Here is a 12,643-nt window from a genome sequence, read left to right as displayed (position 1 = left end):
ATTACTAAAATTACTCATCATTTGCTTTTAATGGGTCGAAGGAAAACCCTGGAAAAACCCTCAACCAGGTAACTTTTCGCAACCAGGATTTGAACCCGGACCTGCTAATTTCACGATCAGAAGTGCTAACCATTACTGTACTCCACAGCGGTGGACCTATACGCTATTAATGCAACACATAATAGACGAATCTTTCTTCTTTTAATATAAGTTGAGCGCGATAACAATACGAGTCTGCCAACATTGCTAATTATTACGTAAAGTATTTTTTATCGACAATTAACATTCTGATGTCCCTCCGTCTATGGATAAAATATTCAATTCGCACCATGATTATAAGAATTCCTATTCATCATTGTTAGTTTACTCGGTATTGGTATTAGAATACTTTAGAATTTCTTCAAAAACTTGGTTGTACTCTTCAGGAATGCAGTGGGTGAATTGTGAGAGATTTTTAACTCTTTGAAGTTGATTCTATCTTTTTCTCCATATAATTTCTCAATGGAAGTTCCATATGATCATATTTCTTCAAACGAAAAATTTCAGACCATCAAATTAATTCCAAAGCCTCGACACAGTCCTTCATTTGATCAGTATAAGTGAGGTGTCTGTACTTACTGATGCTGAAAGTTAGATTTTTCTTTTCAGGGACTTTGCGTGTTTTCTTAAAATACTTCGGCCACCTGTCCTTGAAATTGAGTATCTGTTCATTTTGAAGCCTCTTTACTTGATATGTGGGGTTACGTTTCTTGGAAGTTCAAATGATGCCATCATACTGGTTTGGGAGGTAAATCCAATCAAGTCTTCGAGGAAATCACTTTATGACGGAAGTTTATGTCGCATGGTAGGAAACTATGTTCTCGAATTTGGTAGTAGTGGTGAATGATCTACCATTAGTTAGTTAGTGCTGCAAACAGCCTTGTTAATGTGTGGTTCGGATTCTGAGCAGCACATGCGTCGCTAAGAACATGTATTGTTATTACTTCTTCAGAGATTTATTTAATACAATATAGGATGAAACTCCATACTTCATTAGGATCTCTTTTATAGTTCGGGTCAGCTTACTTCACACCGTAAGGGTGAAACCTAACCATTTCCCCCCATTACTACATATGCTAGTGTACTATGGTGATTTTCTAGTTTGCAGGTTGAATTTTCTTTTGCCAACTTCGTTTTGACTTTCGATACTGACAAATACTACAAATGGTAGTGATTTTGTAACTGGTATGTTGGCAGCTGAGGCAAATATCTACAATATTTGTCGGTACTGGAGTTCTATGAAATTAAAATTGTACTAGATTTCTGAGCCGGTTACTGGAAGCTAGTGAAATTTGAACATACTAATAATTAATATCAGCATTAATATTAATGCATAATAGTTATTTTATGATCCACACTTGTGGAGTAACGGTTAGCGTGTCTAGCCGCGAAACCAGGTAGTCCGGGTTCGATTCCCGGTCGGGACAAGTTACTTAGTTGAGTTTTTTTCCGGAGTTTTCCCTCAACCCAATATGAGCAAATGCTGGGTAACTTTCGGTGTTGGACCCCGGACTCATTTCAACGGCATTATCACCTTCATCTCATTCAGACGCTAAATAACCTAAGCTGTTGATAAAGCGTCGTAAAATAACCTATTAAATAAAAAAATTATTTTGTGTGTTGCGTTGTGGTTATAATTCAAGACTATAGTCAGGTAAGTTTTCGGAGTTAGTAATAATAATTTCATGAGGTTAAACAAAATATATTTTTAGGTTAGGTCTCGTGAGTCAATTGTTCAGTCAAACCAATGAATTTCGTATTGCCAGACAAAATAATTGACATGTTGATCCCTTTCTCGTATAGTTTGCCTACGAAAATATGTTACAAATTATTGAATTATTTAGAATAACCTTCCAACATAAAGTACGATAAGTAAATAAGTCATTTAGTACGTAGGATCGTGTGATATCTGGTAACACTTGGCACCACTGACAAGACGGCAATATTTGCTGTTTAGGAATTGTTCTTATATGATCCTCACTATAGCTTCATCCTTTGTGATGTGTAGAAAATTGTTTTTTCGTTGTCAATATCATGAATACTGAAGACGTAATAGGCTATAAAAGCTTACTTATTTATTTACAAATGGCTTTTAAGGAAATCGGAAGTTCATTGCCGCCCTCACATAAGCCCACTATCGGTCCCTATCCTGAGAAAAAATACCATCATACCCCACCTCCCTAAAATCCATTTTTATATTTTCTTCCCATCTACGTCTCGGCTTTCCCAAAGGTCCTTTTCCCTCCGGCCTTCCAACTAACACTCTATATGCATTACAAAAGCTTACGCAGGTGAAATATTTTTTGAACTGGTATGAAAAGTGTAGTAAAAAATTATAGCCATGATATAATTTCTATTCTTGCAAATCTTTCTCAATTCTAGAACTTTTTCGCTCGCCTCTTATGAACTTGGAGCTCAGCAACAGCGGTCCTTATTACTATCTCGTTGAGACCAAGTCTAAATAGATCGAGCAAATATCTACAAGTGGCCAGCCAAACCTGTAGCCATAATTTTCTTTGAAATGGTTTAAATAAAACTCGTATTTCAAGACTCCTTTCAGATTATGGTGCTTCTTAAGATAGAAATCGAGCATCTTGAATATTATAAAACATGAATCCAAACACATAACTCGAACAGCAGAATAATGTGGCTTCATTTTCGGAAATGAGGAGATATGGCCATCTTTACAATGCAGTGGCGTATACTGGTTAAAGGGTTTGGGCTACCGCTGACCCTATTATTACACAAAATATATCTTACAATTACTTTAATTTTAATTACTATGGTAAAATAATAATACAAAATTATTACATTATGTTATATTATAAACTTTTTCTTTTGTAATTTCCTTGGGCTACCGCCGGTAGCCCGCAAAATACGCCCCTGTTACAATGATGGTAGAAGCAAGCCTATTTCCGCTATTTTTATATTTTCCTCTCATACCAAGAGGTGACATTTGTTTTAAGGAGCTCGTTTTGGCCTTGGACACTTTGTTTGAGATAGCATGCAAAGTTTTGAAAGCGTTTCGACTAACTTCAATCATAGTACTTCCTTTAATATCAAAGTACTTGGATCACGACGTGTTTTGCTTAGAATTTTCTGGCGAGGGCAAATGTCTAGCAACATCATTTCTCACTATCAGCTCTGACAGATATCCCTCTCATTTTTTGGACGTCCACTGTACACGATATCAATTATAGAGAATTTTTTCTCAATAGTAAAGTTAGCCATACATATCTTGCAAGAAGTACAGTCTGGGCCAGTTATTTTAGCCTGCAATAATAAACCTTTACTTGGAACAAACTCCTTCCTCTTTGTCTGGATAGTTTTTGCATTTCCTTTGAATGTGACTTGTTATTAACCTTGCCTCTCTTCTAGGCTCGTACTCTTCCTCAAAGTCGGACATTTTCACAGCATGTTATGAAGATATAAATCACTGAGTAATATTTCGAAATACCAATGTAAAATGTCCAAAAAAGCTTTAAATACAATGTGAGAATATCACAGAAAATGTAACACAAGCCCAGCTGTTTACTGAAAAGTGGGAAGCGACAACCTATGACGGTACTCAGTTTGTAGTATAAAAAGCTAATATTCCCAGAATATTATCCTTCTTCCAATCAGTGAAATTTTCAAAGTTATTTATTACAACGAAGTAAGGGATGATTTTTTATCTTTTCATACTAAGTAGATACCTTTAACAAAACCCTATAAAATGGCTATCTCAGTTTATTTTTCAAAATTTTTAAATATTATCCTTTGTCCACACATCTCTTCATTTTTTAGATTGGTGGAGTTACTTGTAGAACAAGATGGACATATATTTTGAGTATTAATAATTCATTCAAATACTCGTAATATGAATCTATGACAACTCAAGATCCGCGAGGTATTATTTTAGATATAAACTATCTTTAACCTAAGTAGTATTAGTTAGGGTCTTGAAACTTTAAGAATTTCGCGATATTTTAGTCTTTTTAGAGGGCAGACCACCGCCAGATGTACGGTATATTGATTTGATGGCTGGAGAGGAATGCACGTTGTGAATGATGGATTCGATTAAGCTGTGCAGCACAATTGACACGCAACTCCTTTCATACCGGGTATACAGAAAGCGTTCTTGCTGAAGTGTTTAATATTACCGCATGTCACGCCCGTTGAGCACCTAAGAGTATATCTCTACTTACCTATCGTGAAACGATATTTTTAAATAATTTCAATTATATAGGGTAAAGAGAAGAGTAGCGTGGAATGACTATTTATGAAATAAAATATGAAATGTTGTGTTTCGAGGGAGGATATCTTCCATATGGGAGGCAAAATTTCCGATGAATGATAATTGAGACTTATACTCAACATACAGCACACATTGGGTCTTCTCCTGCGATGTTTTCATTTTCGTTCGATTAAATTATGCAATACAAATATAAGAAGCCCTGAGAGTTGTAGAACAGTTTGCAAGTAGACCGCACTGCTTTATGTCATGTATTTTCAGAGTTATGACTATTACATTATGTTAACGGAACTTTGGGTGATGTAAATTACCTCCCAGGGAGCTGTTTTATTTTATATGTATGTAAATTGCCTCCTATTTACTAGATATATTGTACGTAAATTGCCTCCCAATTTCCTAGGACATCGAAACTTCTAAACCGCCACTGAATGCATCTCGCATGGTATTACTTGTTCATGTGCCGAAATTATATCATTCCATAGGAAACTTAACAGTCTTTTCAACGCCATCCATCAAAATATTTATTACTTCATTCAAGTTATTAAGCAAATACAGAGCGACACCTAGGGCCTATTGGTCGCTTAGAAGTCTGGACAAAAGGAATAATGTACAAATAATTATTTTCACATAAGCTAATAGAATGCTTGCATTTCGGCAAGAACAGATTACACGAGTTGAGTTTGTAAAGGCTGTTTGTTTTGTTCACATTCCTGCCTGTTTAAAGAAGTCAGTATTTCATGTTTTAAACACATTTTAAGTTTTAAGATAATTTTTTTTTAACTAAAGCTGGCCGAAATTTTAACCATATTGAATCACATATTTAACCATAGCAGAATCTGTGCTGATTTGCAAATTATGTACGTAATACTATGTTGCTGACAGTTCTAAGTCTGCAAATGTGCAGATAAATGTTGATTGCAGTGGCGTATTTACAAATGGGAAGCACGTTAAATCTCTCAGGTAAAGAGGGGAGGCAATTTACTTACCATAAGCTCATGTAAACAGAAGGAAATCTAGTATTTTTTGAACTGGGGAGGCAATTTACAGTTTTCGTATCAGACCGTATGGCAGAGAAGATGGAGAACTTATGCTGTGGATTGTAAATTAGAATTAGTTATTTTATCCACTTTCAAGCTTAATTAAATGTTGTATTTTCACGCGACGGAGAATTGAATTTCTATGATCACTTGTCATATCAAGCATCTTTTCCGATTATGGTTCCAATAGTTAATAATTATACTGTAAGAGTTCATCGCAGAAATTTTTGACGTTAGCATTGTCTATATATGGTACAATACTGTCTGTTTCTTATATACATGCACTTCTATCATTCTGTGCGGGTACTAAGTGAGTGGTGATCATGATTATAATGACACATTTTTAAACTATAGTAAATAAAATGAGATCTACCAAATCATAGTCTTTGTCCAACAAAAATTTCATTTCAACTTGTCAGATCTTGAAACATAATTTTTTTCTATCAAATTTAACTGACAGGTTACGCTAAGTCTCTAACATACACTGAAAACTGATAAACATTAGTGTGGGAAAGGATGCTCCACGGTCATAAGTCAGGCGGATCAATGTGTAAAACAGGTATTTAACAAAATGTTTCCTTGATTAATACTACTAGTTCAAATTCTGTGAAGAATCACGGTATACAATTATTTGATTCTTTCTCAAGACAGTTATCGACGAAGAAACATTAATTGGAAAGTATATCACAACTTACTTTCAAGCTTTTTAGTGGTTTAAAATCATAATATTATCATTATCTGACAAGTTAATGGGCTATAAATAGTTATTTACAAAACAAGTGTTGAAAGTGATATTTTATTTTGTGAGTAGAGATGTTTCTAAAATGAGGCCGCAGACCGACTGTAGTAAATTAACATCATTTCTAACATGTGCGTCCTACACTATTTTTAAACAGTCATTCAGTATTCATAAATAGGCTAAATTTATATTTTATTTATGCATATATTAATTGCAATTGTTAGATTTGCTGCATTGCAGAAAATTAATGAACTGCAGTTAGACTATTGATCGACATGGCAGGTTAAAATAATTTTCACATTGTGAATGCCAGCTAGCGGTAAAATTAAGAAACATTATGATTGGACTTTTGAAACTGGCTTTCGTTAAAAAAAAGTGGACGTGAACTCGAAGAAATGAAAGAAACTTCAGAGAGCGTAACATTGGAATTATTACCAGCAAAATTAAAGAAGCGATGCGACATATCACACATCATGTTTATGGAAAGGTGCAGGATAAAGAATGTTCAAGCAACAGCGAAAAGATTCTTCCCACTCATTCAGATGATGTTTCGAACATTAATTTCCTTACTGTAAATTCTGAATTCTGGCAAGTGTGTTACCAGCAATAAAAGGTTATAGTTATCCCATAAAATATTTTTGAAGCCATTTATTTAATTTGTGTACATTCCTTAAAAAACAATTAGTTTTAAAAGTAGGCCTGACTTTGTTTGAACCTCTTTAGTAATCGGTTGTGATTTCTGCCGTGTGACATCTGGTAGGGAAACAATTGACAATTGGCGCAAACATTTGAAAGTCAGTGTTAAAAATACTTTTCGCACTAGTTTTAAAAATACTTCAATAGTATAACCATCAATTCTTAACACGCTTATCTAGTGTTAAATGATCTACCTAGTTTGAGGAATGGCATCTAAAAAGATTTTATTTTATTTTATCTTTTTGTAAATATTATTATTTTCTTAACGTAGTGGCAGGCTAGCTTCGAACAACGCCGCTTGGGAAACAGATGATATGATTACTGATTCTACTGCTGACACGAGTAGATATCAGGACCCATATGTAGAAGCAAATTCTATAATAAGATCTGATGAAAAAATTGTATTACTTCAAGAATTAGATAAAAGGTTTGTTATAATTTAAGTCCCCCTGTGTAAGGTAATTTTTAATATGGATATCCTATAGATACACGCTCCAATATTGTATTTCTAATACTCAATGTTTAATAAAATAAGAGACACCAAGTGGAATGGAGATGCGAGTGAGATTCATGCCCAGGACGTGAATTCTAAATCCACTTGTACTAATCGCATGGTTAGGATGTTTTCGAGGTTTGCTTAATTCTAAGACGAATGTTGGATAATGCCGTAACGATCGCCAAAATACCAACTTCCTAACACCAATTAAATCCGCGTCAAATAATCGCACACTCTTTGAAGTGTTTAAACTGATTAAAAATAAATAACTCTAAACATCTTAGGGTCAAAATAGAGTTGGAGGGAAAAATGATCGAACAAGTATCTAAATTGTTTTAATTACTTTGGTCACCTAATCACTGATATACATAATGATATAGATATAAAACCACAGAAATACAACAAATCCAATAGAATTATCAAATGACATTTTGTAAAAGAGATGTCCACAGATACAAAATTACAATTGCATAATGTGGTATTAAACGTTTGCCTGAAATACAGAAGTGAAAGCTTAATCCCTGTATTACAAACATATATCCAAACTACAAACAACCCAAGTGAAATTTCTGCGTCCGCTTTTACGTTTAAGAAGACTCGATAAAAAGATAAATACTGATATTCGGGAGAAATAAAAGGTTTCAAACATAGTGGAAGATATACAAATATTTCATCAAAGGAACTGGTTGTACAAAGAATGGAATCAACATGTTAGCAAAAAAGACATTCCAGTAACAACTTAAAAGGTACCGAGATAGAGAAAGACCTAACAACGCTGGTCACATCAAGTGTATCTTAAAACATAGGAATAGGCTCAACTGAACATAAACCTAAACGATTCAGGATGACAATGAAGGTGAAGCAATTAAACAATGGTTTCTGTGAACTAATTTAAAGTGTATTGTAACAGCAGGACAGTTTACAATTTATTAGTCTCACTTTATGAATTTTAGGAGATGCTGCCCTAGCTGATCATGACTAACATGTAACGACAAAGCAACGGCACAACAGCCACCACGGAAGGCAAGTAATGCTATTGAAATTATACAATTGTAATGGAAAGAATTAAATACTCAAAATCCATTGGCTTCCTCGGAAAGAATTTATTGAGAGGAAACAGATGGAGTTTTAAAAACACGAGCATCACACTGAGATGAGGAACATGGCCCCAAACATCATCTGTTTGTAATTTAAATTTCCATCGTTCCTTTCGAAGGTATGTGGCTTTCGTCCAAAACTTAAATACAGGTTCCTATTCCTTTTGTTTGAATTGGTTCGACAGATCTACCGACTGGGCGCCAAATTAGAACCAACATTGTGAAATGTGGAGGAATGTGGTTGCCCAATGCAGCGAAACGGAACGAATATCGATATGCTCCCAGGTGGCCGATTCGGAAAGTGTGACGAAAGGTTAATGCCTCTTGACTCACAGTATATATAGGTCCCACAGAAAGTGCAATAAATTAGAAGACGAATTCTAAGGATAAATATTAAATGCTGTGAATATGGTGTGGAATTAACTTACGAAAATTTAGTACTGTAGAGTTAGGATTGCAATCTACATACTGTGGAGTATGAAACACTTAACATCCAGCTATGTGACTGTATGTCTCGCTTAAAGCACGGATCTTGTGCTTTGCCCATTTTATACTCTGTTCTGTCTTAAGTGAAGACTTGTCGTTACGGTTATTTCACTTTACTGGAATATTGCCGTTTGTCATTCTACTTCAAACATCCAAATTGACTTGAATAAAAGTGCATCAAGGGTTCGAAGTGTCGTGAGTAATAGTAGCAGTGGTAAAGGTATTAGTGATAACACTAATAGTTACTGGAAAGAGTGCGTGAAGAAAGAATTACGCTCAAACTGATCAGGAAGAGGAAAAGGAATTGTATGGGTCACTGGCTGAGAAGAAAGTGGCTACCGAAGAATGCTCTGGAAGGAATGGTAACGGAAGAAGAGTTCTGGGTAGAAGAAAATATCAGATGATAGACGACGTTAAGATATATGAATCATATGTGGAAACAAAGAGGAAGGCAGAAAATAGGAAAGATTGGAGAAAGCTTGGTTTGCAGTGAAAGACGTGTCCTTGGGCAGAATGAATGAATGAATGAATGAATGAATGAATGAATGAATGAATGAATGAATGAATGAATGAATGAATGAATGAATGAATGAATGGATAGGATTAGCCTATGGAATCCGTTAAGGCCATTAGCCTTTTGCCCAAGCAAGATAGCTATTTTGACAATCCCATGTAGCCCTTATTAATATGGCCCCTAATAGCATGAGAAAAAATGAAGTATCTCCTAAATATCAGGCCACCCTTTCAAAATTTCAAAATGTTGTACCTATATGGAAAAAGTTCCTGATAAAGTTTCAGACATATGGTTCAAATTAAAGATGGTTCTCAACAAGTTGAACAACCTGAATTAACATATTATGATGTAGGTTTAAGGAGAAAAACTAATAAATCAGAAAGTACTTCAACTAAAATAATTTCAATGATGATTTATTTATAATTTCAGTAAAATAAACAAATGTACAATAATAACAAATAATTCAAGTATCAAAATATGTCATAAGTTCATAACACATTATTTAGAACAAAGACTACAACAAATTTTTCATTTTAGTTATTATTATTATTTTTGTGTGTGTTTGGATGCCTAGCACTATTTTAATGTGACAGCCCCTATATTTTATAACATAGCGCTCGCAAATAGTGGCGAATAAGCACCAATCACCATCATATTTCGCAGATGAACATAGTTTCTTTTTTGTGAGGATCAAAATTAAAACGGCGTGAATTTACTTTCACTACTTCTGATACTTCTACGAGTATTTCTACTACCACAAGTAGTATTTATATTTCTTGTATCACTGCCGCTAATATTACCGTTGCTTCTATGCATTATTCAATGGTAAAGGATTAATTATGGAATATTGTAAACTGTTTGATCACCCCTGTGCATCGCTAAGATGTCTCCACACCTTGCTGTCGATTATGACAGCGTTGCGGAGTGTTTTCAGTTTAATTATGAGACAATATGTGTGCGTCTCAAGATATATGAGATATTTCGAGTCCGGACGTTGACAGATGGTATGACAGTCGCATCAAAGAGAAATATTTGGACAAGGTTGACCGTACAGAATAAATTGTTGCGTGCAAAGTAACGCAAGACCGGATGGGATCTGGAAACGTCTTTCAAATCATGTTCAATGGAAGAAGGATCTATGAGGCAAACGATATTTATTTTGGGCCCGTTTTGTGATATATTGCTCCACCTTGATCTTCTCTCTCTTCCAGACTAGTAATGTTGTGACACGGCTCTTTCAAACGGACGGAATGATGAAGAGGATGCATAAATAACCAGGGGTTTGTGATCACATGACTAAGGACGCTGGTGAGATTAGCTATAATACATTTGGAAATTGTAATTTGAATTCTGATGTCTACTTATCAGGACGGTGGAAGCATGACACCGTGTGTAGCACACGTTCGAGGAATCGAATATCACACGGTTGCTATCAGGTATCATTGCTATATTTTAGGTTAAGAGATGGGTCGTGCTATTTCTGCCCACGGGAGTATTACCGGGTATCTCTCAAATGTCTTATGCTTAAGATTATGATTGGAAACCTGGTGTGTGACAGTTCTACTATGTAACACTTTAATTGAGTGTCATCTTTAAACTGAATGTACTCTTCAGAAATAATTATGAAATAATCACGGTTACATGAAATGGGAATACCTGAGCACGACGAACATTGCACACTGTTTCATCAGTGCTGTGGCTTATTTAATTTTATTTTCTCATACGACCTCTTAAAAGTTATTGTGCTCCTGGAAAAGTGAATTCCGGAATTCTAACGGAACTACACTTTCATCTTGTTAACAATATCTGTATAGAGCTACGTTCCGTCCTACACATAATAGATATTTTTAGTTATATTCACTAATTAAGATTATGCAAAGCATTCAAAAAGTATCACGAAAACAGTCTATTGTAGATATGAGGTGGAACAGGTCAGTCATGTAACTATGAGAAAGACATAGATTGCTTCCGTGATAGACTGGGACTTTGGTTGTGAATGGTTCTCATTTTGAGCATCTGTGGGAAAGTTTGGTCTCTTAGATTAACTTAGCAGCAATTTTCTTTCAATAGTTCATCGTGTATCTTCTGAGTCAAAAAGTATTTAAAGAAACCAAATATTTTAGGAAATTTTTGAAGGCTATTTTTGTACTGAATAAGATGTTCGGCAAAGCCCATCGACACCATGAGTGAACTCACAAAATAAACTAGTTCAGTAAAACAACTATATAATTATGATTTCAGTACTTCCTGAATAATTTGACTCGAGACCACTGATTGTAAACAAAATTCTTTTCCATCTTTTTATTCTACACTCTCAGACATTTCTTCTCGGTTGTGTTACTCTTCTCATACCTAATAGTTTGAACTTAAGAATTTAGTTTTGAATTCGATCTTTGTACATTCTTTCATCTTTGGGTATCCAATTGTAAAAATTGTTTTCGTTGTCTTCAAGCAAAGCTTTATTCTGTTTGCAGTTCCGTTTTTGTGCGATAATGTTCTGTCACTCCAACAAAACTCATTAGGAGTCCATTACATTTGAATGATTAAATTTCAGTCTTTGCTTGTCATTAAAAATATCTCGTTTCTATAGGCCTACATATAAAGATAATTGTTTCGGGAAAAAGATCGCACGTATACGAACAAAGAGTTTTAGGAAAGGAATAATATTAAAGTATACTATAAATACACAGACATACAGACAAAACCTTTGTTCAGTACATAAAATAAAGGAATGTATCACCGATAATACATGCATTTATAGTTTTCTGTCCAGGGAAGGTCTTCACTGAAACTCCAGAGCACTCTCCGATCTTCCCCATTTTCTGTCTTCCTCTTAGTCTCTGCATATTATGATCATTTATATTAATGTTGTCTTTCATCTTCTGCCCCGAATGTTTCTCCCGTTCACAATTGCTTCCAGTGTATCCTTCAGTAGGCAGTTTCTTCCCGGCAAATGACCAAACCAATTTCTTTTCAGCATCATTCTTTCTTCACCCACTCTTTCCAACACAGCTTCATTTCTTATTCTGTCTGTTCATTTCATAAGTTCAGTTCTTCTCCATATCCACATTTCAAGTGCTTCAAGTCGCTTCTGTTCACTTCGTCGTAATATCCATGTTTCTGCCCCATATAATGCCACAATACAAACAAAACACTTCATTAGTCTCTTCCTTAGTTACTTTTCCAGGGGTCCGTAGAAGATCCTCCTTTTCTATTAAAAGCTTCCTTGCCACTACTAACGTCTTTTTACTTTCTGATAATGTTACTACTTACAGTACACCACAAATATTTGAAGCTGTTCGCTT

This window comes from Periplaneta americana, chromosome 2, assembly GCF_040183065.1.
Source record: "Periplaneta americana isolate PAMFEO1 chromosome 2, P.americana_PAMFEO1_priV1, whole genome shotgun sequence".
NCBI classification, from domain to species: domain Eukaryota; kingdom Metazoa; phylum Arthropoda; class Insecta; order Blattodea; family Blattidae; genus Periplaneta; species Periplaneta americana.
This window is presented reverse-complemented; position numbering follows the sequence as displayed.